At 37.8% G+C, this 27,254-nt stretch overlaps 1 long non-coding RNA gene across 1 annotated transcript; it reads left to right on the plus strand.

The window, feature by feature from the left end:
• The first annotated feature begins 3,360 nt into the window (after positions 1-3,360).
• LOC115943182 (uncharacterized) lies at positions 3,361-25,708 on the plus strand. The gene is made up of 4 exons (XR_014147743.1): positions 3,361-3,446; positions 22,885-22,923; positions 24,145-24,176; positions 25,272-25,708. It is a non-coding gene; the product is annotated as an uncharacterized LOC115943182 (long non-coding RNA).
• The last annotated feature ends 1,546 nt before the right edge of the window (positions 25,709-27,254 follow it).

The following is a 27,254-nucleotide window of genomic DNA, read 5'->3' on the forward strand; positions in this document are numbered from 1 at the left end:
GAGGAACAGAGGAAGAAAGGGGTCTGCAGATATCACAGACCGCGCTTCATTTGATAGAGGTTTATTTATTTCCCTCGGGCCATTAATAACCACATGTTAAATTTTTCCCTCCTTGATGTCGATCTGATCCTTTATTGTAAGTTGATTTAAAAACAGAACGCTCTGAAAAGACTCAGGATGCTAGGTTCTAGTCCTGAATTTTCTACCAGCGGACCTGATTTTCTGGCTTTTTTGTCCCCAGTGACAGGAAACACTCATATTATTGATTTGCATAATATTGATTTCCCCACGGGGTTTCCTGGGAGTGTGCAATTCCTGACTCACTTCCCCGGGAATAGACTGACACACTTCTCTCCCACTCTCCAAATGTCACTATTTTATTAGTAGCAACAAACTACTGTGATACACTTCCAACTGATTGTGGCCTCCCAGGTACCTTGACATCTGGCTGCGATCTGCGGCACTCAGCCTGGCCCATGGTGAGTGAACGGCTTAATATCTCTGAGCTTTATTTTCCCTCCAAGTAGGCCCCTTCCAGTTCTGAAATTTTAAAGCACTCTCCTAGAGCAACAACCAAGCCATATGAGGCCTCTTTGTATATTTCTATCATGCTCACGTAAGACACTGCCTTACTAAGTCAGAGTCCTTCCAGTGCCGAATTCTAAACTTGACAATGGCACAGGGCTGTGAATTAGGCGCTGTTAGACTCACTGGCATTCGACAGGGTTAGGCTGCTCCCTTGAACATACTCTAACTTCCTTTAATGTCCATGTTGGACCTAGTAACCATTCATGCATAATGAAAACAACTATATTATGGTATGTGTTAGTCTGGTATAAGCCTAACGTTTACATTTGCAATTCATTCCCGCCGTCAGGACCCATGCCTTCAGTCCCACAAGAGCCTGGCCTTCAGTCTGATCTGTTCATCTCCTCACGGTCTGGCACAGAGGAGACGTCCAACAATATTTGTTGCATCAACTAACAACTTCCGCAATAATGATGATATATAGAGTAGTGGTGTCTTTTATTTTTTATATTACTGGACTCGTTTTGCCTGCATGGGATAAAAACCCAGCTTGCACGAATGGAAGCAAAAAGAAAAGATGCCGTTGTGGAAGCACTCCTAGATGGAGGGTGGGTGCCTGTCCTCAGGAGTAGTACTCAGCGACCCACATCTTTCTGGCTCCACCTGGCATCCTTGATTCGTTCCAGCATCCTCTACAAGGTGACTCGTGGCCACATGTAGCACCTGGGTTCACATTTCAGTTTTCCCTTCAGAAGGGAACCACCTTCTTCCCTAGTTTGTCCAGCTCCAGTTTTTTTACCCAGTGTTTGTTGCAAAGGTTAAGGGCCGGGCAGGGTTCAGCAGAAGGTCTTTCATCACAGATTTGTTAGTTCCTGTTGAAAAGCAGATTAAAGACGGGAAAGCTTTAAAAGGCTATTTCTTAAATATTTTATTTTAATGAATTAATTTGCCAATCTTTTGATGTAAAGCCAATCCTTTTTTTTTTTTTTTTAACTCTGAGACTATTGTTTGGAGGTCGACCTTGCTCTTCTTAAAAAAAAACAACAACAGATCTTCATGCAGCTTTTCAACTGTGATTTCCTTAAAATGGAGAAAAGACTTAATCCTCTAAATGTTTAAGATTCCCCCCTCGATTGTGTATAGTGCTTTTCCCTATGATTTATTTGATGTGTGTGTGTGTGTGTGTGTGTAATTTGTCTCTATTTTTCCCAAAACTTTTGGGATACATTTGACAAAAATAAAGCTTTCATTTCAGCTGCATTCATTTATTGTTTGTTTAATATCTAATGAAGTTACATACTTATAATAACTATCAAAACCGGCATATAGGTGTGGGAATAAATGCAAGTGACTCTTGATTAGTATACAGCTCCAAAGGGGCAATTGAAGTATGCAGACATTCGAAGAGATGCCAACTCGCCACTGTTTAATGTGCCCTCTGCCGACTGGTCTTGTTAGGAGGGGAAGGAAGAACATCTGTTGCTAGGGTGATTTGGGTTTAACAAAGGCAACCTCTCTGCCTTTGAGTCCTCACAGTGTATGGAGGGACAGACATGCACACATAAAAACACAGAACATAGAATGTGATGGATCTAATAAAGATGGATACTATGAGAGCAAAGAGGAGGGAGTCACTATTTCTGCTTGAGTGTCAGTCGGTTGGAGCTGCATCTTTAAGAACAGCAAAGAGGAGAAAGGACATGGCAAGCACCAAGGCAGTGAGACGTGAAAGAACAAGGCAGAGCTTGTGACCATGTCTAACTACTGAGGGCCTCGGAGTATTCGAACTGGAGAAATGCCAAAACAAATTTATGAAAATTGTGGCAATTTTAAATGTTTACCTTTCATACATTAAAACCATTAACACACATAAAAAGTGATATTCAAAAGAAATCACAGGATTTATTTATTTATTTTATTTTATTTATTTATCTGAGAGAGAGAATGAGAGCGAGAGAGCATGAGTGGGGGAGGGTCAGAGGGAGAAGCAGACTCCCTGCTGAGCAGGGAGCCCGATGCGGGACTCAATCCTGGGACTCCAGGATCATGACCTGAGCCCAAGGCAGTCGCTTAACCAACTGAGCCACCCAGGCGCCCTCACAGGATTTATTTTAAAAAGCCATCCAGGCAGTATAGGCCTAGATGGGGCATATTAAAATTCGTATGATGAACATTTGAATGATGAATATCTTGTCAGCGTATATATGTGACTTTATGTGTAATATCATCTGGAGATAATGCAAAAGCCTAACTTTGAAGTGGTTATAAATGTTCCACCACAGCCACATGGCTCTCCTCCATGCATGCCTTCTGGCTCATATGCACCTGAAGCATGGTATATGAAGGTGATTGCAAATTGAAAATTGTTGGGCATGGATGTGATGATTTAGGGTATGTTTTAAAGAACCACATTAACGTAGCAATAATGGAAGATAAGAGAGAAATCATTAAGGACCTTGAAGCCATGTTAATAAATTTGGAATAAAGGTAACAGAAAGCCCAATAGCTCCCCTCTCTGAAAAAAGCTATTGGCCATCATAAGCCAATATTGTTATTTTCCCATTTTTTATATCATTTTCTTATAAGACTATGATGCTCTCCTAAAAGCATTGAATTATTGTGTACCCATCAGACTGGATAACAAATACTGAAAAATACCCTTAGTTGAGTAACTTGGGATGTGGAATGATTTGGCCTTAAAGATAAAATTTTGGCTTAGGTTGAATATGAAAAATGTTCAAGAAAATACTCAACATAGGAGCTTTGCACAAATTCCAATCTAGATAAAGTATCCTAGACTCTCACAGTTTCTACTGTTCTTCTGCAGGGTTCCAGCATCATCTTTCATTCTGACATAATCTACAAGGGATTTGGCCAGCGATGTCTCTCCCTATGGCTCCGTGTCTTTACCCTAGCAGGTATGGCTTATGGTGGTGGATGTCATAAACATGCACAGACAGCATGAACATAAAAAAGTTGTGGTGTCTCAAAGAAAAGAATAGGCAGAGAGATGCTATCTGTCAAAGAATGTGATGATCAGGTCTATTTTCTCATAGTTGTTAGTAACTCCACACTTTTTAAAGAAAAAAAGTATACTTTTGGAAACATTATCAGGGAGGATACCCTTTAACTGAAGGAAGTATATTTGACGGTAAGTCATGGATGGATTTTTAAGAGTGATGAATACTACTATAATGAACACCCATAAGCTGGAAGAAATTATGAGGTAGTTGACAGCTTTTCAAACATCAAAAACTATCCTTTTAGCCCTGAGTCATAGAGTTTGATTCTTTCTGGGTTGGCCAGGCACTGACAGGGCTCACATGTTGACTCTCAACATGATTGATTGAATGGATTAAGGGAGATTTATAAATATACTTGATATTTCTAAGAGTCATGTAAATGTAAAATTGTTTGAAATTTTGATTTTTTTTTTTACTTATGTGATGAGTTTATTTTCCATATGGAATTAAGAGATCTAACTTAAATGATTAAATTATAAGATTACAATTCAATTATTGATCAATAACATTACAGAATTTAAAAAGCCAGTGTAAAATGGTAGATAGGATAGAGGTAATGAAACGTGAAAGTCAAACTTTCAGATCTTTGCATTAATGATTAGACTCAGATGTCTGAATGGGCCCTGAGGTGATTATTTGTTTGGCCTTGTTTAAGAGATGCAATTGTGAGCCGAAGTTTGTGTGACCTTTCTCCATTTACAACGTGTCCAGTTTGGAGTTTAAGAGTTTCTGGCTCTGCCCAGTTTAAAAAGGGCTAATTGAATTTAAATTAAAAAAAAAGAAAGAAAAAAAGGGAAAATGTATCTATTCTGTTTACTAAACTCATGAATGGGTCATGAATGGAATGAAATGGAATGGAATGGAATGGTGTGAATGGAATTATAAATAAACATCTTGTTTCTACCTTTTCTAAGTTGATTCGAGATAAACTTTACATTATATTATGTGTTGCTACTGCCATTTACCAACACTAGTTTTACATGTACTAATCTACTTTTAGGCGAAGGTGGGAGTTCACCAAGGGCAATATTTTTTACTCACAATAAGAAATTTATAGGAATGCCTGGGTGGCTCTGTTGGTTAAGCATCTGCCTTCGGCTCAGGTTGTGATCCCAGGGTCCTGGATCTCCCTTTGCTTCTACCTCTCTCTGTCTCTCATGAATAAATAAATAAAATATTAAAAAAAAGAAATTTATAATATATCAATGTATATAAATGTAATTGTATAATATAAACATAATATTTATAGAAACATCTCTAGATATTATATAAATATTATTAATGTATATTACTTATGTATATAATATATATAAGTTATATAAATATATATATGAAACAAGAGTCTCACAAAACAAACTTTATTCTTACTACTAGTAATGCTTTCTGACCACTTTTAGGAACCACTGTGGTGTGTAGGGTTCCCAAATCAGTGTGTCAGCGCCATCCTGTTAGCCCAATCTCATACAGTTCCTCAAAAGAAAGGCTGTGCCAGCCAGCAAGAGTAATTCCACTCCAATGCATGGGGGGAGGGCCAAGAGTACTGACCTATGATCTATCTATTATTTCATAATTTTTTAAATGTCTTATGACTCTCTAGATTGACAATTCCCAATCTTTTTTGCCTTTCTGTCTCTCCATTTGGTGTCCTGGGAGAGAGAATATGATCAGCTCGGTTTAAATGAAGTGTCTATGCCTGCACTAATCAGCTGTAGACAAAGAGAATAGGATCCCTGTTTAAAAATTTATTTATTTTATTTAAATTCAATTAGCCAACACATAGTACATCATTAGTTTCAGATGTAGAGTTTAGTAATTCATCAGTTGCCTATAACACCCAGTGCTCATCACATCACACACCCTCCTTAATGCCCATCACCCAGGTACCCCATCCCCCCATCCACCTGCCCTCCAGCAACCCTGTTTCTTTTCCATAGTTAAGAGTCTTTCATGGTTTGTCTCCCTTTCTGATTTCTTCCCATTCTGTTTTCCCTCCCTTCCCCTATGATCCTCTGCACAGTTTCTTATATTCCACATATGAGTGAAACCATATAATTGTCTTTCTCTGATTGACTTACTTCTCTCAGCATAATACCCTCCAGTTCCATCCACATCAATGTACATGGTAAGATTTCATCCTTTCTGATGGCTGCATGATAGTCCATTGTATATATATATACCACATCTTCTTTATCCATTCATCTGTCGATGGACATCTGGGCTCCTTCCATAGTTTGGCTATTGTGGACATTGCTGCTAAGAGAATAGGATCCTGTAGTCCAGGTATGATCATCTTCTATCCCAAACTTTCTGCATCAAGGGGGCTAATTCCAGCAGGTGGGGATCCTGTGAGCTAAACAGTCACCCTAGTTAGCATGTATTTAAGATGCCAATATCCTTGGGATTTTGGACCCCTCTTCTAAGTTCCTTCATAGTTCTAGTCCAGAATACATTGACAAGTGGGAATTATTATCTGATTTTACTGGAGGAGAATCCAAGAAATAAAGGATGAATGATTTACTCAGAATTCCTGGGGACTCCATGGAACAGACAAGGCTAGATCCATGCCTTCTTACTTTTGGTGTATGGAAGTATGTTGCTTGTTCAACCAGTGGACTTAGAAACCTTATTGTCATTACAACTGCTTTGTTCATGTCATTCCTACAAAAAAGCCAAAAAAAAAAAAAAACCTACATATTTTCATTAGTATGATGCTCTTTGAAAGGTTGTGTTCCCTGTTACATATTTTATGCAATGTTATAATGGCTTGTTTGATCATTTGCTCTGGTACTCATATAAGTCTAGCAGTCTATAATTTCCCATGACACTCCCTTTTCCTTTTTATTAGATAGGGAAAGCATTTCCCTTCTTTCATCTTTAGACATGTTTTGTGTGTCCTTTATAATTTCTCAGAAAGATTGAACAGTGGCTCTGTAGTGACAGCAGTAAAGTAATTTGTGACCCTTCAAAAAGATGCAGTACAAGTTAGAATTATTACTCTGTGTTAACAAAGTAACATATGACACCTAATATGTTTTACTCTGATCTTCCATGTCCATAACTCTGGCTTTTCCAGAATTATGTCTATGAAAGTTATATTTTTAAAATGTGCAATAGACACTGGTCAGACTGGAAGCAAAATTTTTTTTTTTTCCTTTTCTCTTTCTTTTTAAAAAATTTAGAGCCAGCAGGGTTATGCCGATGGGCGTTCTGGGGAGCATTAAGGGCTATTGGCTGAGGACATTGGCAGCCCTAAGCTGAAAATTCTATAACCCTTTCTGGGTCTCTGTCAGGATCCTGGTGTAAAGATTTCTTAGCAAATATGTAACACCCAGACAAGGGTACGCACTTGGTCTAAATCATTATGATGATCATCTTACACTTGCTGACTACCCCATTAAATCTCTGCACTGAAGAGTAATGCTTTAAAAGTGCATGTGTGTGTGTGTGTGTTTCAGAACAGATGTTTTAATTCAGAATGTAGATGACTACTTTTTTTAAAAAAAGACAAGTTTCCAGTAGAGAAAGAAATAGAAGTAAGGAACTCAGCTAGTGGTCAGGAAGGAACTTAGCTGGAGGTAACAAGTCTGTTTCGTCAGGACTTAGTGTCTGCTTGTCATCATCACGGGGACATCTCTGGTTTCTTTCCAAAAGCCTGAGCAGTTTTTAACGCTCCTCTGACATTTATTCCCACTACCTGGCTCTCCACACAGAGGGCTTCAGATGATTCAGTATTTTCTAAAGCTTCCTGGGTTTAATTCTCCCCTTCCCCTTGGCGACTGAAAAGACTGCAGCCTCGACAACTGTTGCCCTTCCCAACCCCCACCCCTGACAAAATCTCTGCTCATAGTTTTCCAAGAAGGAACGTAAGTTGCTTCCTAAAATTATCATTCAATACTACCAGGAACTGAGAAATCAACAGGACTGAGCAAGACATTTCCTGCCAAGGCAAGGGCCAAATACATTCAAAGAACATTTAAGGGAAGAGGGAGAGAGTCCTGTATCCATCCCTTCTTAAGCCTTTTGCTGCTCATGGATCTACTCTTCCTTCAGGGGATCTTGTTCTTCCCTCGAAGGACTTGCCTGTCCCAGCCTAACAGTGAACTATAGGGCTGTTCTGTTGATCTTCTAGTTCTCTCTGCAGAAGCTTTCCTTTTCCCATTTAAAGATTTATTTATTTATTAGAGAGAGAGAGAAGAGGGGGCAGAGGGTGAGGGAGACAAAGAATCTCAAGCACACTCCACGCTGAGCGCAGAGCTTGGACACAGGGCTCGAGCTCATGACTCTGAGACCATGATCTGAGCAGAAACCAAGAGTCGGATGTTTAACTGACTGAGCCACCCAGGTGCCCCTCTTTTTCACGTTTAAAATGAGCATAGAAACAAGATAAGCCCACACAAGGAAGAATTCAGAGTGCCTGGCTGAAGTTGCTAGTAGCAGAGCACAGAGGTCTGGGGGTGTCCAGGCAAATTATTTATCGCAATTTACCGTAAACATTCCACTAGATTCAGGGGTAAAGTGATCACTTTCTGAGAATAGTTTCCTGCAGAGAACTGCCATGCAGGTCTGGTGTTCCGGTGATACACGTTAGATTGTTCCCCAGGGTGGGGCAGGAATATCTCCCTTAGGAAGCTCTTACTTCCAGGCTGAGCTATCAACAAACCATTCCCGGTCTTTGGTCTAATTAAACTACACACATTTGGGGGGGTATAAAATAGAGCTGCTGACATGTCAGCATTTATGCTGCTGACACAAATGTTCTGCGTATAGTTGATGTAAATGGTGCTGACATAAACCTTCTCCTTGAGAACAGATGCCAGAGGGGCTTTTTCGTGATCTTCCAGTGGATTAAATTTAAGTATTGTCTGGGCCAAGAGTTGAAGCATCTACTACTGTTATTCAGTCCTCTACTATGACAAATTAGCCTATTGATTATTCAATACTTACTTCTTTTATGCCAGTATCTTAAATTAGAGCATGACTTCTTTTGAAGTTCAGTATTAGAAGAAGAATGTAGTACTGATTATCTTTGTACCAGTGTCTTAGTTTGCAGGACCTTAAAGATGACATTTAGTTTTGGGTAGAAAATAGAGGCATGATTGTTTTTTTTTTTTTTTAATTTTATTATTATTATTTTTTAAATCTTTTTTTTATTTTTTATTTTTAAGATTTTATTTATTTGCGAGAGAGAGAATGAGAGACAGAGAGCATGAGAGGGAGGAGGGTCAGAGGGAGAAGCAGACTCCCTGCTGAGCAGGGAGCCTGACGCGGGACTCGATCCCGGGACTCCAGGATCACGACCTGAGCCGAAGGCAGTCGCTTAACCAACTGAACCACCCAGGCGCCCGGCATGATTGTTTATTGTATAAAATAAGTTACATTATAATACCGATTTCATGTTAATATGAGTTTTGAACTGTTGCGTTAACTGAGAGTTGCCACTGGTGAGAATTTTGTAGATGGCTGTGATGAAAGCTATAGATTTTCTTCAGGGAGAATTGCATACATGCTCAACATAATACACACAAATTTAAGGGGCTCAAGAACTCCTAAAGTTGCGTATGAACCCGAGGTCAAGAACTTCCTTCATTGGTTCCATTGATCAGAGATGATATTTGCCACCGACATTTGGGGGTATAGTCTCCCCAGTAAGGCTTTTAAAAGATGGGCACCTAGGTGGTTCAGTCAGTTAAGCATCTGCCTTTGGCTCAGGTCATGATCCCAGGGTCCTGGGATCGAGTCCCACATCAGGATCCCTGCTTATCGGGGAGTCTGCTTCTCCCTCTGCCCTCCCCCCTTGCTTGTGCACTCTCTCTCTTTCTCGCCAAAATAAATAAATAAAATCTTTAAAAAAAATCACATCTTCATCCATAGTATCTTTTTATAATATTGATACTCAAGAATTTTGTGAGCTAAGACTTACTGGTTATTGGAGGTATATTAGTTTAAGTCCTCCAAAAAGCTAGTGTCAAGGCAGGATGAGATGTGCAAAAGATTCATTGGGAAAAAATGCCAGTGAAGGATAAAAGAGGAGGGAGCAGGAGTTGGTAGGTGACCCTACCGGCCTGGAAACTGATCTGACACCTGGGAGGAATCTCAGACCACAGTGCTGTTCCAAAAAGTCTCCACCAGGCCAACTGGGAGTCCCTGTGCGAAGTTCGTACATTAGAGGAGTTGTGCGTTGGGCAGGCTGGCCTGCCCGATTTGCCTGGGAGAAGCGTGGGGGAAGCGTGGCCGGGGCATGAATGCTGTGGCAGACTCAGAGATGCAGCACGTAGAGGCCGTCGGGCAAACATGGTCCCCACGCGGGACCTCTTGAAAGGGGGTCTAAGCAGTGGTCTTCATGGCCACCGCTTAGGGGAAAGAGGGTCTTTGTAGGTACAAAAGAGCAAGTTCTTCTTTTTTCTCCCACTTCCTTACGTTTTGATAGCTGCTACTCTTTGGCCAGTCTGACTCTGCCAGCCAAAGTGTACACAGGGATAGGTAATATGGTATCGTAATTTTGTGACTTGGTTTTTGCCTCCCTATAATACCGTAGCCACGCAAATTGTTCAGTAAGGGGTTAGGATGGCAAGATCATTATCCACAGAGGTTAAATACATCAGCTTTTTACCACAACCTTCACCTTCTGTCCCGGGGCACTCAGCGACAACATTCCTGTTAAATAGGAAGGGACTATAGAATTAAAATTGCTGTTTAAGTGTAGAGCCTGGAATACTCACCAAAGTTTGACAGAAGCCATGCTAATATCCAGTGTCTCAGTGGGATTAAGTCCAAAGAGTGGTGTCCAGTTTGGTTTTTTTACCTCCCTCCCCCCACCAACCCTGTGGCCTCTCGGCCCCTTTCTTTCACGTCTACAAAAGACACATGGAGGATTCTCTTCCCTAACATGTAGAGCAGAGCCTGGCTACTCTCCTTCGTTCTCCAGGGGATTGAGCTATACTAGATGTGGGCTGGGTGGGAGAAGAGAGCAAAGAGACAGGGACAGCGTGGTGAGCAATGCTAAAGAGAGCTCCTCTGTGGTAGGAACGGGAAATGCTCCCAGGACATGGGAGCTTATGATAATGCATTCACTCACCAAACGAAGAGTCATGGGGCAGTTACTTTGTTTCAGACACTGTTCCAGGTGCTTGGGACATATAAGTGAACAAAATAAAAACCCTTGCCCTTTGGTAGCTTACATTCTAGCAGGGAGACTTTAATATGTACATGAACTAAATACATAAATAAATTATATCTAAATAAATATACTTCTATAAAGCACAGCTTTTCTTAAAATTGCTTTTCAGCAGCAATTCCCTCATCTGTTATTACCAGAGGCAGAAGTCTCTTCCTTCTGTTTTCTTTGCCCCTTTTAGTTTCTTTCATCTTGACTTCCTGTTTCTTCCCCAGGGAAGGAAATACTTCCTTTGCAGAAGTTCATGAAATATAACTTCCAGATAGTCACTGATAGAGTAAAATGACCCTGGGTGTATTATTTAGTGAATATTTTGGATCTCTGCAAAGTCTGCTTTTTAACTAGATCTTAATACATTTCCCAAAACCAGTTCAGAAAATGTATCAAAAACGTAATTGGTTAAAACCAAATAAAAACACACAGGTCTTCAGTTCTAAAACCAATGGCATTAACCCACCGAAGGCCGGCATGGCAGTGGATGAAGGCGCCACAAGTCTCACTGATTATGATCTAAAATCCACAGATCTCCTCAGTAATAAATAGGGAATGGGACAATAAAAAGTACTCAACCGCGAGGAAGGCAGACATTTCGATTCTCCCTTTGCTACATTAAACAATACAGCCTGCAATCTAGAGAGACAGGAGGAGAGATCCAAGTGAGAAATAATGACTTCAAGTGTGTAGGACTCACAAGTAAACCCTGACCCTATTTCATGGCCCACCCCTAGATCCGTAGAGCATACACAATTCCAGCTGGATTTAATGGAAGTCTTTTTTCTTTTTTCTCTTTCTTTGCTTTTCTTTCTTTCTTACTTTCTTTTCTTTCTTTTTTCCTTTTCTTTCTTTCCTTTCTTTCCCTCTCTCTCTTTCTTTGCAGAAGGGGCTTTTTAAGGTCTTCTGGGTTCATCTTTAGGGAAAAACCAAAACATGGTTTTTCCATGGATTCATATTTGGAATTAAATGACACACTTTAAAAGACAATATGAATGAATCATTAAACTACTTCCTCACCCCAACTCCAGGCCCATACATAGATTCTATTTCTAACTTCTTAAAGAAAGAAAAATTATCTTAGTAGCTGTGGGCGGTTGACTTTAACGAAACTTGATTAAACCAACATTCAATTAAAAGACAGTGTAGGTCACAACCAGAAATCATTTACAGAATGTATAGAAACATCCCTCGTCCCTGTTATGACCGACATTCTCAAGAGCAGGTCATACTCCTGTCTTCAGTCCCTCGCCATCTCCATCCTGGTGCCATCTTCATCCCGCCATTTGGTGAGGCTGCTCTCCTTCACGATGGCAGTGGCTCCATCATTCCATCTCTGGCTCATCATCAACGTTCTGAGCCTTTGACCTCCCCTGCTCTGAGAATGGCTCCTTTCTTGGCTCCTGGGACACTCAGTTTCCTTGGATCACTTCATTTGGCTTCTCACAGATTCCTCCACTGCCTTCCTTCTTTTCCTCATTTCTTAGATGGAGGCAGAACCCCCAGATCCAGTCATCAGTGACCTTCTCATCAATGTCATCCACTCCATAGCTTCCACTGCTGTGCTGTAAGAACTTTTCTTAAAGCCCAGCTCTGACTCTGAATATACAACCACCTGCTAAGTACCTTAAAATGGGTGTTCCTCTGCACGTCAAGTTTAAAGTCTGAAACAGTAATTCATTTTCTGCCCCCTTCCTAGTCTCCCTATATTTTCAGGATCATCTCTTTTTGTTCTCTCTGTCTCTTGGGCCAGAAAACTTAGTCAGATCATCTTTGGGTCCTTCTCTCTCATTCCCTACATTTAATCACTCGGCTACTTGAATCTATTTTACTTTCATAATTGTGAATTTCCATTCCCAATGCCACTTTCCATAATTAGACTCATATGAGACTTTCTGTCTGGCTTATTATAATAGCCTTTTAACTGGAATCCCTTTCTCTCTCTCCCCTTCTTTCTTTAAGAAATACCGATCAATTCCTTATACTGTGCAAACATTGTGCTGGAAGCTTGGGAAACAAAAGCAGTTAGAGCAGCCTCCCTCCGTGAGGAGCTCACAAAGCAGTGGGAAAGAAGGATGTGAATGATACTCACTTCCATATACTCTGATGAGCACGGCACACATGAATTGTGTGTAGGTGGCCCAGAGAGAAGGGTGATTTTTTTTTTTTTTCAGGAAGTGGGCAGAGGGCCTTAACAAAGAGCTTAACAGAAAAGGTGGCTTTGGGGCTGAAATGTGGGGAAGGCTAGGATTTCACCAGATGGAGAGTCATGAGGAAGGGCATTGTGGGCCAAGGTAACAATGTGCATAAACTCACAGAGACATCAAGGCGTGTGGTATGTTTAGCAGTCTGTTGTCACTGAATGCAGACTGGGGTGGGCCATGGGGGCAGGAGACTGATGGAGAGTTGGGCTGCACTGTGAAGTGCCTCAAACAAGGTTTGTGGGTTTTGTTCTATAGACACTTTGGAACCGTTGCTTTCACTTCCCACATCTAACCAAATACCAAATTCTGAGTAGAATCAATAAACTGATGTGTGAATCTGATCTATTTTCTCCCATGTCACTGACTCTTTCTTATTTCTGCCCTTATTCTTGGGGGCTCTTGGCCAAATTCCCCTTTATAAGAAGGAGAACATTTCCATATCCAATCCTCAGTATTTAATTATCTTTTCTTACAGAAAAAAAAAGGGATTTGGCAACATATGGCAATATCAGGATCTACATGCAAATTTCCTAGAAGACAATCTACACATCCACCCCCCCACACACACATATTTTTCATTAAATTTTCACTACAGTTTTGTGAGAAATGTCCCTATCCAGAAATTTTGCTTGCCTATTATTTTTGGCTACCACAGAATGGAGAGATATTTCCTCATTGGTCTAGCCTCAAAAAACATTGAGTGGCCCATGATTTCTGCCACTCATTTCTGCCCTAAGGGATATAATGAAAAGGATAGAACACCTGCCCCTGAACCTGATGTGAATGGGGAACAGAGCCCTCTAGTTCTGCTTTTTCAGGAGGAGTATGCCATATGTCCTTGGTGGATCCCAGGCTGCTCAGGCTTTTGCAGTAGTCCACATAGGCAGAAGAATGCAAACACAAGGCTGCTGGTATCCACCATTGCCCTGAGTAGAAAATAAGTGGAACTGCAGAACAATTCTTCGTCCAGTTTCAAAATGTCCCTTGGTGTTTGAAAACACCAAAATGTCTGTCTCATTATTTATTATACAGAATCAAAGTAGGCCTATCTTAGAAAAGGGAACATCCCTAGTTTTGGAAAGATTTTTAAACAGGATCTCACTATGCCTCACCCAGATTATTGTTCTGTAAACTGACTAACGATCTCCTTGCTTCCTGTCCTTCTTCTTCTGTTTATTTTACATTCTACTGTCTGATTTTGCTGTTTAAAATGCATATCTTCCACTTCTATGTTTAAACATTCCAGTATACTTGTTGTTGCTTATGGGATAAAGTCCAAAATCTCTTAGTATGGCATACCTCTCTCTCCAACCTCATCACCCATCTTGACTCAAAAACAACATATAAAAGTTCTAGGAATAACCCCCAACATATGTAGGAACTGTATAATTTGTGCCTCTCTCAGGCATTCTGGATGCAGTTGGGAGTTTGTTATGCTAAACAACCCACTAGGGAGCCTATAGATTGATTTCTGAATGTCCCTAAACCTCCTGAAATGAATCTTACTCATTTTGAGTAAGAAATATGTTAGAGCATTTTTTCAGGAGGATAAGCTCCACATCTTCTGTAAGATTTTTGAGTGGGTCTTTCCAATCTCATGGTTAAGAACCATGGTAAATCTATTGAGAGCCTGGACACTCGGTAGTCAAATTTGATAGAATAATATACAGAATAAGAATGGATGACAGTATTTTAGTCAGATCATCAAGTACAGAACCTCATGAGATGTAAACACGGAAGCCCAGGGAATTCAATAACTTGCCTGGGATTATTTACACACCGAATAACAGAATTTAGATTTAACTGTGCATTATCTTCTCTATTGTTTGCCGTTTCATATATTAATGTTACTTTTTACAACTACAGTAGAATGGAAGCTACTTGAAAGTAGGAGCCTTGCCTTGAGGTGATGATGATGATGATAAAGATAATTTTGGAGGAAACTGATTAAATAACACGACTAAGGGCACAGGCTAATCGTTAGCAAGCATCGAACCAAGGTATAAGAAATATAGTGTTACATATTGCTACCTCTTACATATTTAGAACAGTCTACCACTTAAAAATCCTGGATAATGAGAATTTATTTATTTAAATCAAGTACATTCAATAGATCAGGCAATTTCCAAGTAAGTGTGAGGTTTTTTAAATGAAATACTCTTGAAATGATGGAATTACGGATTTGCAGATCTGAGAACACTTCTGTTTTTCATGTTACTCAGTTGATTTATGGAATGATTAAAGAAAGAAACTGCCATTTACCTGAGATATCTTTTATTAGTCTATGGGAAGCAGAGGAACTTGCTTTACATTTTTGTTTAACCTTTACTAGATATTTCAGATCCTCTCATTGTCTGTTTTACTGATTTATAAAAGGAGTGGTTTTATTTTGTTAGAGAACTAAAGTGCCCTCTCCTGTTTTTTTCTGTCATTACAGTCAAATATCAGTTAAGATTAAATAGAAAAGTTGTCCTTAATAGAAATAAAAGCAATAAATTCATTTTGATAAAACTAAATTAAAACTATGGATTCTAATTATAAAAAAGGAAATTGTCATTGAGCATTTTGAAACACTTACACATTTTTAATTTGATCTGCAAAAAAAATCCCAGATATTTGCCTTAATCATGTTTTTGTCACTTATGTTTTAATCTTAAAAATGCAAATTCTACTTTATAAAGAACACTTTCAACTTTTGGCATTGGTTTTAATTCACTTTAGATAGCCAAAATTTTTTATTATGTTGACTAACACCTTTTTTTAAATAAATTAATCCAATAGATATACTTCCAATTTAAATGTTCAGAAGCACAAAATAACTAAGGAGGGTCAATCCTGATTTTATTAATGTAATTACTACCAAGAAAAAAAATCTCCATCTTGTTAAGATGTCATGTGATTAATATTCTAAATAACTTAAAAGTAGAGCTTCTTAAGCTTGTTGCAAACTTAAATTTTGACTAATAATTATGTATATGAGTTCCCTTCACTAAAAGACCTCGTTAGGTCAGATTCATTTTAACTGCTGTTACTAATGGCATCATTAAAGAATAAATAAATGTTATCTCCAAGTCCTAGTATTCCAGTTATCTACGTTCTTGAGAGGCTTAGGCCCTGTGGAGCATGTTCTTTTTACGAGTTCATAAATCTCATCACTTCAGAAGTATTTCTCTCTCACTGTCTTTTCATAGGACTGTTCTATCACTGCCATGGTTTAAAAATTTTTTCTAGCTGTTGGTAGCTATTCAGTTCTTGCACAAAGACACAAATCCTGGCTGCTGGCCTTTTGGCATCTGCTAATATTTTCATAGACCTCAGTTGAACTTTCAGTCTGTTCATGGAATTTCAGAGGCTGACAATAGAAACCACTTCTATTTGTCTTTTAACCCTTCACTTTTAGTCCTTTCCATAATCCACTTGAAAGTCCTGTACTAGCTGGTTTAGGGAGAGAAAGGGAAAAGAAGAAAATCTAGGTTCCCTCCATAATGTTTGAGTCTCCCTTCTCTCTTCATCCAGAGAAAAGTAAATTAAGCAAACATTCAAACTGGGTACAATGTGGTACATATAACTAAGATTAATACTGGATGAGCCTCAAACTCGTAACACAGTCATTTGAGCTTCTCCTGGGTGCCAGAATTAGTCAGTGGAAGCAGCCGTGAAAGCACACACAAAAAAAGGGAAAATGGCTTAGCAGCGTGGAGCCTAAGCAAGCGGGTCCTGCCAAAGAGTAGTGAGCTCATACTTTACAAACTACAGACCTAGACATTTGCCGTAACACACAGGTCCTTCGTGGGCCCGTCAGTTTGGCACTCCCACCTTTTCTGAAGCCCTGGGAAGAATAGCTTTCAGGTTCCCTTCCTCACCCTCACTGACTCTTACCCCAAGGGAAGAGGCATGGCCTGGGGTTGGTGACTGTTCTGCCCCTGATTCCCAAAGGTCAGCAGGTCTGGATCCGAACTCGGACCATCTCAGGGTAGATGGAAGGCCAGTCTCTGCAGCAGCAGTTCTAGGTGAGAGGGCCTCTTGTGCCTAGTGGCCCTTCCTCAGGGAGGTTGCCCCACAGGCTAGGGCACGCTATCATGGACATGCTGACGTAAGCGGTCATCTCCAATCCAATGCTACTCGTGATGAAAGTGTTAGGTGGATACTTGGAAGATGATAAAGGGTCAATTTATGATGATACAGATTGTCCCGGATGTATTTTCCCCTGTGCTCCGAGACGGGTTGTATTGTCAGCCAGTGAACTGTAGGGTACAGTCCTGGCCAAGGAGCTTTAGCACAGACACACTGCAGATCCTCTCAGCAGCTGAAGTTTATGTTTGTTTTTGTTCTCGTTTTTTACCATGCTGTCCTGAATGCGTGCTTCTACAATGTGTGCTGTTTAATTAGTTGTGGCCAATTTTTCTGACATTTGTGTTCTGGCAAACCTTTAGAACTATAATGTCAGACAAATGTATGGAAGTAGACATGTGGAACCAATTGCAAATAAGAGAAGCTTACCATGATGCAAATAAAAATTGAGTTTTATATGGCCTTTCAAGGAATGTTTGCAGGAGCGCAGGATAAAAATAAGCAACAATTTGGGATTGGTGGAAGTTCTTTAAAGTCCTGAGGAGCATTATAAACTTTATGGCAGCCCAGAGAGATTGACTGGAAATCATGTCAATAGTAGGTAGAAGAACCTGTGTACAGCTTCACAGGACTTGAAGAGGAGAACAAGTGTTGGATGCCAGAGGCAGCCTATCTTCTTGGGAACTAAGCTACCCTGTCCCAGCCCTGGAATCAGCCACTTCTCCTAGAAGCCTTGATTCGTTTCAGTGGGACCAAGGTTTGGGAGCTAGGTCTGCTTGTTGCTACTCTGGTCTTTTCTCTGTGACCCTTTCAGTGAAGAGACCTACGATGCGTATGTACGTGTATGCATATGCCTGCGTATCAGTATACAGACACATACACATATATGCGTGCATATGTATGCGCACACAAACATTCATATAAATATTTTAAAAGTCATGAGTTTACACCAATTCCTCCAGTTGCAATACACTCCCAGAGGGTTCTTTCTTGCCTTCCAGCATTTCATATTTGTATTTCCTTCTTCCATAGTGAGAACTCTAGTTTCCAACAACAACACATTTACTCATTTGTACATCTAAACCCTTTAGTACATCTAAAAGAGTTTCAAAATTGCTTAGCCCATGACATTACAATAAACAATGTACTAAGAAGAGTTTGGGATTTGTTTGTAGTCTCTCTCCCCATCTACCCCAAGACTGAGGGTATATAGTGAAATACTGTGTTTATAAATCATTTAGATTGGTTATTCTTTCCCCACCCTCTCTGCCTGTCTCCCTTCCTTCTGTAAGTGTGGCTATAGTATTCATTTGAAATACAATTAGGTTCACGTGTTTCAGTTTGCTTTCAGTTTTAACACTTTCTTTGTATTCTTACTGATTTAATTTTATTTTTGAATATGTAGAATACTAACATGACTTCAAAGGTCAAACAATACAAAAGATATAATGAGAAATGTGCCATTGCTTCCTGTATTCCTTCTACCCAATTTCCCCAACCTCTTGTAGACAACCGATTTCACTGTTCTCTGGTTTGTGCTTCTTGTGTTACTTTCTGTAATGTTAAGCCATGTATTTTAAGGTTTCCCCCTTATTTTTACACAAAAATTAGCACACTAAACACTTTTTTTTTGTATTTTGCTTTTTTCACCAATAATATTTCCTGGAAATCATTCCATATCAGCACATAGCACTCCTCCTGATTATGTTTCACAGCTGCATAGTACTCCATTGTGTGTATGTACCGTCATCTATTCAACCAATCTCTTATGCTTGACAATGACAAATAATACTCTGTAAATAACTTTGTGCATTTGTGTTTTCATATTGTTGGAGATAGGTGGTCAGGATACATTCATAAAGGGAATGCTGTGTTGCGGTTTGATTCGGTTATATATAGTTGGTTAGATATTGTTAAATTCCCCTTCTTAGGAGTCACACCGTTTTTCATATTGATCAGCAATATCAGTGCTGATCAGTGCCTGTTTTTCCACCATCTCATCAACAGAGTATATTGTTAAGTTTTTCAATTTTGTCATTCTGTTTGGTGAAAATAGATTTACACAGGAATTTTTCCTCAATTCAAAAGCATTATTAATCAGTTGGGGATTTAACCCTTTATCTGTGACATATGCTGTGAATATTTTTTCCTAGTTTGTCAGATGTCTTTGACTTTGTTAATGTTTTTGCCAGGCACAACATTTTATTAGTTTTTTATTAGTAAATAGTCATATTTACTAACCTTTTCTTTTATTGTATCTGGGACTTTAGATCATAGCTAGAAAGCCTCATCTTATACATGGGTTTTAGAAGAATTCGCTTATGTTTTCTTCTGGTGCTTGTATAGTTTTACTTTTTATATTTAGATCTCTGATCCATCTGAAGTTTATTCTTGGGTGTGATGAAAAGAATGGATCTGCTTTAACTTTTTGCAAGTGGCTATCCAGTCATCCCTATGCTATACGTTGAACAGAGCATCTTTGCCCCAGTGATTCGAGATACCTCTTTTATCATAAACTAGATTTGTATATGTATTTGGATCTATTTCAGGACGTTTACTCATTCCATCGGTCTTATGGCTCCTTCTTGTGCCAATACTATACTGTTTAATGAAAAAGGTAGCACATTTTTATACCTGGTAACAGTTCTTCCTCTTGTCCCCCAAGCCCCACCACCACCCATCACCCTACAGATCTTCATATTCAGTAATTTCCTGGCTATCCTTGTGTTTTTTATTTTTCATTTTTAGTTTTTAATAAAACTAAAATTTTAATCAACACAAAGGTGGCTTTCACTGTATCATTATTAATAAATCATACTAAACCTGGATTATGGGAACTGCTTTTGTAAACAGAGAAGAAAGATAGGCATTTTATTCCTGACTGAAAAATACTTATTCCTTCTCTTTTCGAGTTGAGTATAGAAGAAAATTATTTCAGTTCAATACAACCTTGAAAAAAAATTAATGTTATTGCCTTATTCCTAATATCTTCTTGTTCTTCTTACTTTTTATATGTCACAAAATAACCCATCCCACCAAGGGGGAAAGAAAACCATGCTATCACCATGTTCTGGTAGCTCCTCCTTCTGGAATTTACAGTTGAAAACAATCTTTTATCTCATCACTCTTTGAATTCATAGAACCCTCCATTGTATGTATTTATGTTCCTAAAACTAACTCGAGATGATTGTAGTCCACTGCTTCTGCCTTGGGATTGTGTCTATACTGATGTGCTCCTACAGAAGCCGGAGAAGATCAAACTGGCCCTGATTCCATCATGGTAAAACATGCTAGTTTAAATTAGAGTAAGCAAAACTACAGTCAATTTCACCTACTTCAAATCTTGATTCAAGAAATCATATCTGCTGACTGCAGGGGTCCACGGAGATCTATTATGTCTTAAAAATTCGGATTCCATGGAACTTATGTTTATTGTCATAGTACATTTTCTTTTGTTTTTTGGCATAAAATAGTATTTGAAAAAATTGTATTCCCATCAAGTTTCATCAAAAACAGCCATTCTTCCCATTAATTCTGGAAAAAATTTTGTAATCTCAAGTTCAAACCACATATCATAGTTGATCAATAGACTACTATAATCCATTGAGATAGTCCAAGGTTATTAAAAAATGCAGCTCAAAATCAGAGAGGGAGACAAATCAGGGAGACTCTGGACTCCGGGAAACAAACTGAAGGTTGCAGAAGGGAGGTAGGTGGGGGGATGGGGTAACTCGGTGATGGGCTTTAAGGAGGGCACGTGATCTGATGAGCACTGGGTGTTATATGCAACTAATGAATCATTGAACAGTACATCAAAAACTAATGATGTACTATATGTTGGCTAACTGAACTTAATAAAAAAATTAAGAAAATAAAAATAAACGCAGCTCAAAAAATAAAAATGAAAAAATGAAAAAGCAGCTCAAAAGATGTGTCACACCAACTTAGGTACTCAATTTTATGTGCCAGTGATAAGCCAATGGACCATTTCATGAAGGCTTAACTTTTCAATCAGAAGAGATTGCCTTCAAGGTTAGAGAACTTTCATTTTAGAAAACTTTGTGATTATTCTTGCTATTGAGACTTTTAAGCATTTTTATCAGTCAGCTTAGTATCTTTTGTGATTGATCATTTGATGTGTTTTCCCAATTTTTTCTATTAAATTCTCTGTCTTAATTATTTAAGAGTCTCTCGAATATTATGTCTATTAATCCTCTCACTCTCATAAGTTTTGCAGATATTTCCCCCAAATTGTTGTTTTCATATTTGGTTTGGCATATTTTGTTACATAAGGTTTTAATTATCTTTATTTATACTGGTCCTTTGTATTGTGGATTTTTGAAAATTCCTGTAATGCTTGGAAGATTTTCTGCCATCTTCAGATCATATAAATATTCACCTATTTGACTTTTAAAAAGTAACTTAAAAAAAAGATTTATTTATTTATTTGAGAGAGAGAGTGCAGCAGGGGTGTGGAGGGACAAGGGGAGAGAGAGAGAATCTCATGCAGACTCCCCATTGAATGCAGAGCCAGACCTGGGGCTCAATCTCATGACCCTCGGATCATGACCTGAGCTGAAGGCAGATACTTAACCTACTGAGCCACCCAGGTGCCCCCCAAAAATGTTTAATTTTTAATCCAGTTCTAATTTATTTTGTCATGCAGTATGAGGTGAAGATCTCTTTTTCCTGATAACCAATTGTCCTAGTACTATTTAAAGAATAATTTATTCTTTATCTATTTGTGTATAATGATCTCTATCATAGGCATAATTTTGTATGAAGCCTCTCTTTTCTGCTTTATTAATGTATTTGTCTATTCCTGAGACAGTACTATTCCATTTTAAGTATTGTACCTTTGAAACAATTTTAATATCTGGGCAAAGCAAATCTCTCCCAGTATACTATTTCAAAATTTTCTTGACTATTCTCACCTGTTTTAAAAATAGATGAACTTTCATATAATTTAATAATTCTTTTTTTGTCCAGAACATACCACATTTATTCATTTCATGTTCACTGACAGACTTAGTTGTTTGCTGCATTTCAATCTGTGTATAGTATTTGCATGTTTCTATAGGTGAGATGTTGGGTTGGCTTGGCTGGTTCTCTGCTCTGATTTCATAAAGCTGAAATCATGGTGTCACCAAGCATTCTTTTTTGAAGGCTCTGAAGATGAATCATCTTCCAAGATCATTTATTCTGTTGATAGAATTTAGTTGCATGTGGATGTAGGAAATGTTTTCATTTCCTTGCTGGCTGTAGGCTGGTGGTTGTTCTCAGCTTCTAAGATCTGCCTCCATTTCTTGGCCAGCGACCCCCTTTCTCTGTCTTCAAGGACAGCAATGGCAAGTCACTCAAGGACAGCAATGGCAAGTCAGCCATTCTTATGTTTTGAATCTCTCACACCACCCCTCTACTTCATTTCTACTTTGCTCCTCTCTTCATCTCTCCGCATCTCTCTGACTGTGTGTGTTTATTTCGTATATGACATTTAAGACCAACTTATCTAGCTCTATAAAAAAGCCCATTGGAATTTTTATTGGGATCAGATTACAGTTGTAAATTAACTTAGAATTGACATCTTGATGATGTTGAGATGTGCTAATAAAGAATAAGAGATGTCTTTCCATTTTTTCAAGCCTATTTTTGTGTCTTACAAAAGTGTTTTATAGTTTTCTTCATGTAGATTTTGAGCATTTCTTGTGAAATTTGCTCCAATATATTTTATATTTTTTGTTACCATTGTAAATGGTTTTGTGCATTCATTATATTTTCTAGCTGGTTACGTTTTGTGTATATGAATGTTACCAATTTTTACACGTTAGCTTTATATCCTGCTACCTTATTTAATATTTTATTGTTTGAATTCATTTTATCTTTGATTCTCTAGGCTATTCCATGGATTCTATCAGATCATCTGCCAATAGAGGTAGATTTATTTCTTATTATAACTCCTGTAACTCTGGTTGTTTTCTCTAGTCTAATTGTATTGACTATTGCTTTTAGACAGTGCTAGATACCAGTGGAGATAGTGGGCTTGCTAACTTTGTTACTGACCTTAGTAAGAATCCCTCTAGTGTTTCCCTATTAAGTAAGGAAATAGCCATTCATTACTATTTTCCTGAAAGTTTTTATGAGGAATGGGTGTTTAATTTTGCCAAAGTCAATCTTCAACACATATAAATTCTTATCATTTTTACCTACAGACATTAAAATCGTGAATTATATTAATTTATTATCTAATATTAAGCATTTTTACATTTAGTATAAACCTTATTTGATTATGGGGTGTGTTAATTTTTTAATGTGCTATCAGTCAGTTCAGTAGTATTTCATTTATTAAAAATTTTTATATCAATCTCATAGATGATATTGGTCTACAAATTTTTTTACTGTCTTTATCAGGTTTAGATATCAATGTTATACTTGGCTTCATAAAAAGACTTCTTGACTTCTTATTGTCTAAGGTAATCTATGTATCATTAGGATTGTCTGGTCTCGAAAGGTTTGGTAGAATTCTCCTGTATGATCATCTGGGCCTGGTGCTATCATGTGGGATAGGTAGAAATTTTTTCCCATTTTTGTAAAAATTGGTCTAAGTTTTCTATCTCTACTGGGATCAGTTTTGGTATAGTATACTTGCTTAAGAAATTATCCATTTCTTCTAGGTTTTCAACTGTATTTGCATAAGGGCATGCAAAAGTAGATGTTAATGACTTAAACAATTTTTCTTTTGGATCATAATTATTTCCAAATTGTAATTTCTACTTTTGTATATTTGTGATTTCTCCTCCTTTTTTTAATTAGCTAGTGGTTTGTCTATTTTTTTTATTTTTCTAAGGAAATAGGATTGTGATTAATTTGACCTACTGTTTTTCTCTTCTCTACTTCATTCATTTCTGATTTTAACTTGAATAATTCCTTCTACTTTCATTTGATTTACTTATTTTGTTCTTTGTTTAGTGTTTTGAGTTGGAAATTTAATTCACTTATTTTTATTCTTTCATTTTTATTGATCTTGATATATAGGGTTACAAATTATTCTTTACATTGCTTTAAGTGTATTCCAAAATTTCTGGTATAGAATGTTTTTACTATTGTTACTTTTTCATAAATACATTAATTTTGTTTTATTCTCTTTTTACCCAAGAATGATTTCATGCAAGATCTTTTAATTTCCAGGTGAGATGCCTTTTATTTTTTGATTCTATTTTTATTTTCCAGTTTTATGGCATTGTGGTCAGATCAGTTTTAGTACCACATTTTATGGTAACTATCAAAGTTCTCTTTGTATCTTAGAACAGTGGTTTATAAACTATGGCCTGGAGGGTCTGTACCTTTCCTTGTAAATGTTTTAAAAAACATAAATGGAGAACTTAATGAATTCTTTTAAAGTATACAGAGTGTAACAATCATGAAGTTAGGAAATACATCTATCTCACTTTTTTCCAGTGACAACCTCTTCTTCCCATTGTAGAGGAAACCAGTCTACTGACATTTATGACAATTAGTTTCTTTTCTTTAGTTTTACCACCCAAATATAAATTTCTAAACAATATAGTTTCATCTTGCCCATTTTTTTACCTTATGAAAATAAAATGAGTTTTAAAATAAAACTTTTAATTTTGAGATAATTGAAGAGTACCATGAAATTGTAAAAGATAGTCCAAAGAGATCCCATGTACTCTTTTTGCAGTTTTCCTTAGTGGTAGCATCTTGGAAACCTATAGCACAATTATCACAATCATAATATTGACATTAATACAATCAACCAATCTTATTCAGCAAGATCTTTAATATTTTCCTCCCCCCCCCCGCCCGCTCCACCACCTCATATCCAAGGAGTACAATCTCTTTTCTCTCTATAATCTTCCCCCAGAAGCACTATCTCTAAGGCTGCTACTTCAAGCCCTGAACTCTTTCAAGGCCCTTCCCTGTAGCTAAGGCTCTGAATTACCAAATCCCAATGTATGTTTGACATTTTTTGGTATGTCTCACCTCTTCCTCTTGGCCCCTAACCCTACCTCTCTATGCAAGAGGTTTCCTGGGATGGTTTGCAGGTATTAGAAGCTTTGTTAGAATTTCTTTTCTTTTTTGCCGTCATAAGTGACTTGAAAGTTGCAGTGTTTTCTGTTCCCTAACTATGTTTAAGTCATAGGTCCCATGTAGTTTTATTTGTTCTCCTTTATAATTGTATGGTTATTTTGGTTGTCATGGGGGAGATTTGGAATCAAGCTACTGCTATTGTTCTTCAACCTCATTTAATCTCTCTAACAGCTTCGTGAGTACTATCACCTCTCAGTCCTTTGAATAGGAGGAAACTGAGGCCCAGAAAAGTTAAGTGATACCCAAGAAGTTGGTAAGTGGGACACTTGGGAATTGTTGATACACATTTAATAAACTCTCAGGGTTGAAGAGACTGTAACATTTCGGTTCCTTAGATCACTGCTATAACACACACCCACTGTGGCTAATGAAATTTCTGCTTGAATATCTCCAGTGGTAAGGAACTCATTGCCTCCAAATCTTAGAAGGTACTTGTGCGTATCATGTAATACGTATCATGTCCATCCATTGACAAGATTTCATTCTTTATTTATGACTAATATTCCATTGTATATATATCCCACATCTCTTTTATCCACCCATCTATGGATGGACACTTGGGTTGCTTCCATAATTTGGTTATTGTAAATAATGCTGCAATAAATAAAAGGGTGTATTTATCTTTTTGAATTAGTGTTTTCATTGTCTTTGGGTGTAAATACTCAGTAGTGGAATTACTGGATCATACAGTAATACTATTTTTAATTCTTTGAGGAACTTCCATACTGTTTTCCACAGTGGCTGAAGCAGTTTGCATTCCCACCAACAGTGCATGAGTGTTCCTTTTTCTCCACACCCTTGCTAACACTTGTCATTTCTTGTTTTTTTTTTTTTTTTTTTGCCATTCTGACAAGTGTAAAGTGGTAGCTTATTGTGGCTTTAATTTGCATTTCCTTGATGGAGAGTGATGAGCATCTTTTCATGTGTCTTTTGGCCATCTGTATGTCTTCTTTGGAAAAATGTCTATTCAGCAATGAATATATCTTACAGGAATTTATCTTCTGTAAAATTCTCCTACATAGTACACATCCATGTAAACTTAATACAGCGATTGACCATGTTGTTCTAAATGGAAAGTCAAAATTTTTTGTAATGAAAGTTTGTCACATTTGGATTTATATCAAATCTCCACTTCCAGAATGAAACAACCCAAAGGCTTACCATAATTAAATAGGTGTTAGACAAAACCCAGGGCCTACTGGAAGAGCCACACTTTGCACAGCAGTGTCATTTCATCTACTCTTTATTTGCCAGTTGCTATTACCAACAGAAAATGCTAATGCTGTTCAAGTTATCAAGAAAGTCTTCATCCTCTAAAATACATTAAAATTAATATATCAGTAGATTACATAAAAAATGATTGAAAACAGTATCCCCAAACAAATCTGTATACTAACCCATCATTGTTTAATATGAACAAAAATCTTGGTATGTTTGAGATCTTCCAGATTTTGAATGCTTTAGTTAACATATGAGAAATAACTTTAAAAATGTCCATGTCTTTAAAAAATACTTTACAGAATGTTTTGAAATGACAAAATTATAAGGATGAACAAATTAGTGTTTGTCAGGAATTAGAGATGGTGGAGAAAGAGTGAGATCTTTGTAGTGATGGAATAGTCAATGTATTCACTGTAGTGGTGGCGATATGAATCTATACATGTAATACAATGGTAGAGAACTACACACATACATTGTTTTCTAGCTTTGATAGGGTACCATAACTTCGTAAGATCTAACTATTGGGTGAAAAGTATACAGGCTCACTCCATCATATTATTTTTGTAGCTTCCCAAAAATCTACAATTATTTCAAAATAAAAAGAGAACTATACAATCTATCCATCATATAGCTCATTCTACAAGTTAGCTCAGTATCACTCAACAGCTATTCACCGAGGTGAAACAAACGCACAGTAATTGCCTCTAATCTTTTCTGTATTGAGGCAGGATTATAAACAAACTTAAAATAGTTCAAAAAAGTTATTGAATGAAGGGTTAGGAATTTTGTGATTAAGTGAATAAAGTAAACTTACAGAGCTGAAGTAGCCTAATGGTCAATTTTCAGCAAGTAATAGAGAAAACCACAAGTCTTTAAAAAGGTAACTGCTAGTTTAGAGGATAAAGCTTCCTCTTTGTCTTTTTCATCCTGCAC

This window comes from Leptonychotes weddellii, chromosome 8 (genome assembly GCF_054177405.1).
Source record: "Leptonychotes weddellii isolate Sample4059 chromosome 8, ASM5417740v2, whole genome shotgun sequence".
Classification (NCBI taxonomy): Eukaryota; Metazoa; Chordata; class Mammalia; order Carnivora; family Phocidae; genus Leptonychotes; species Leptonychotes weddellii.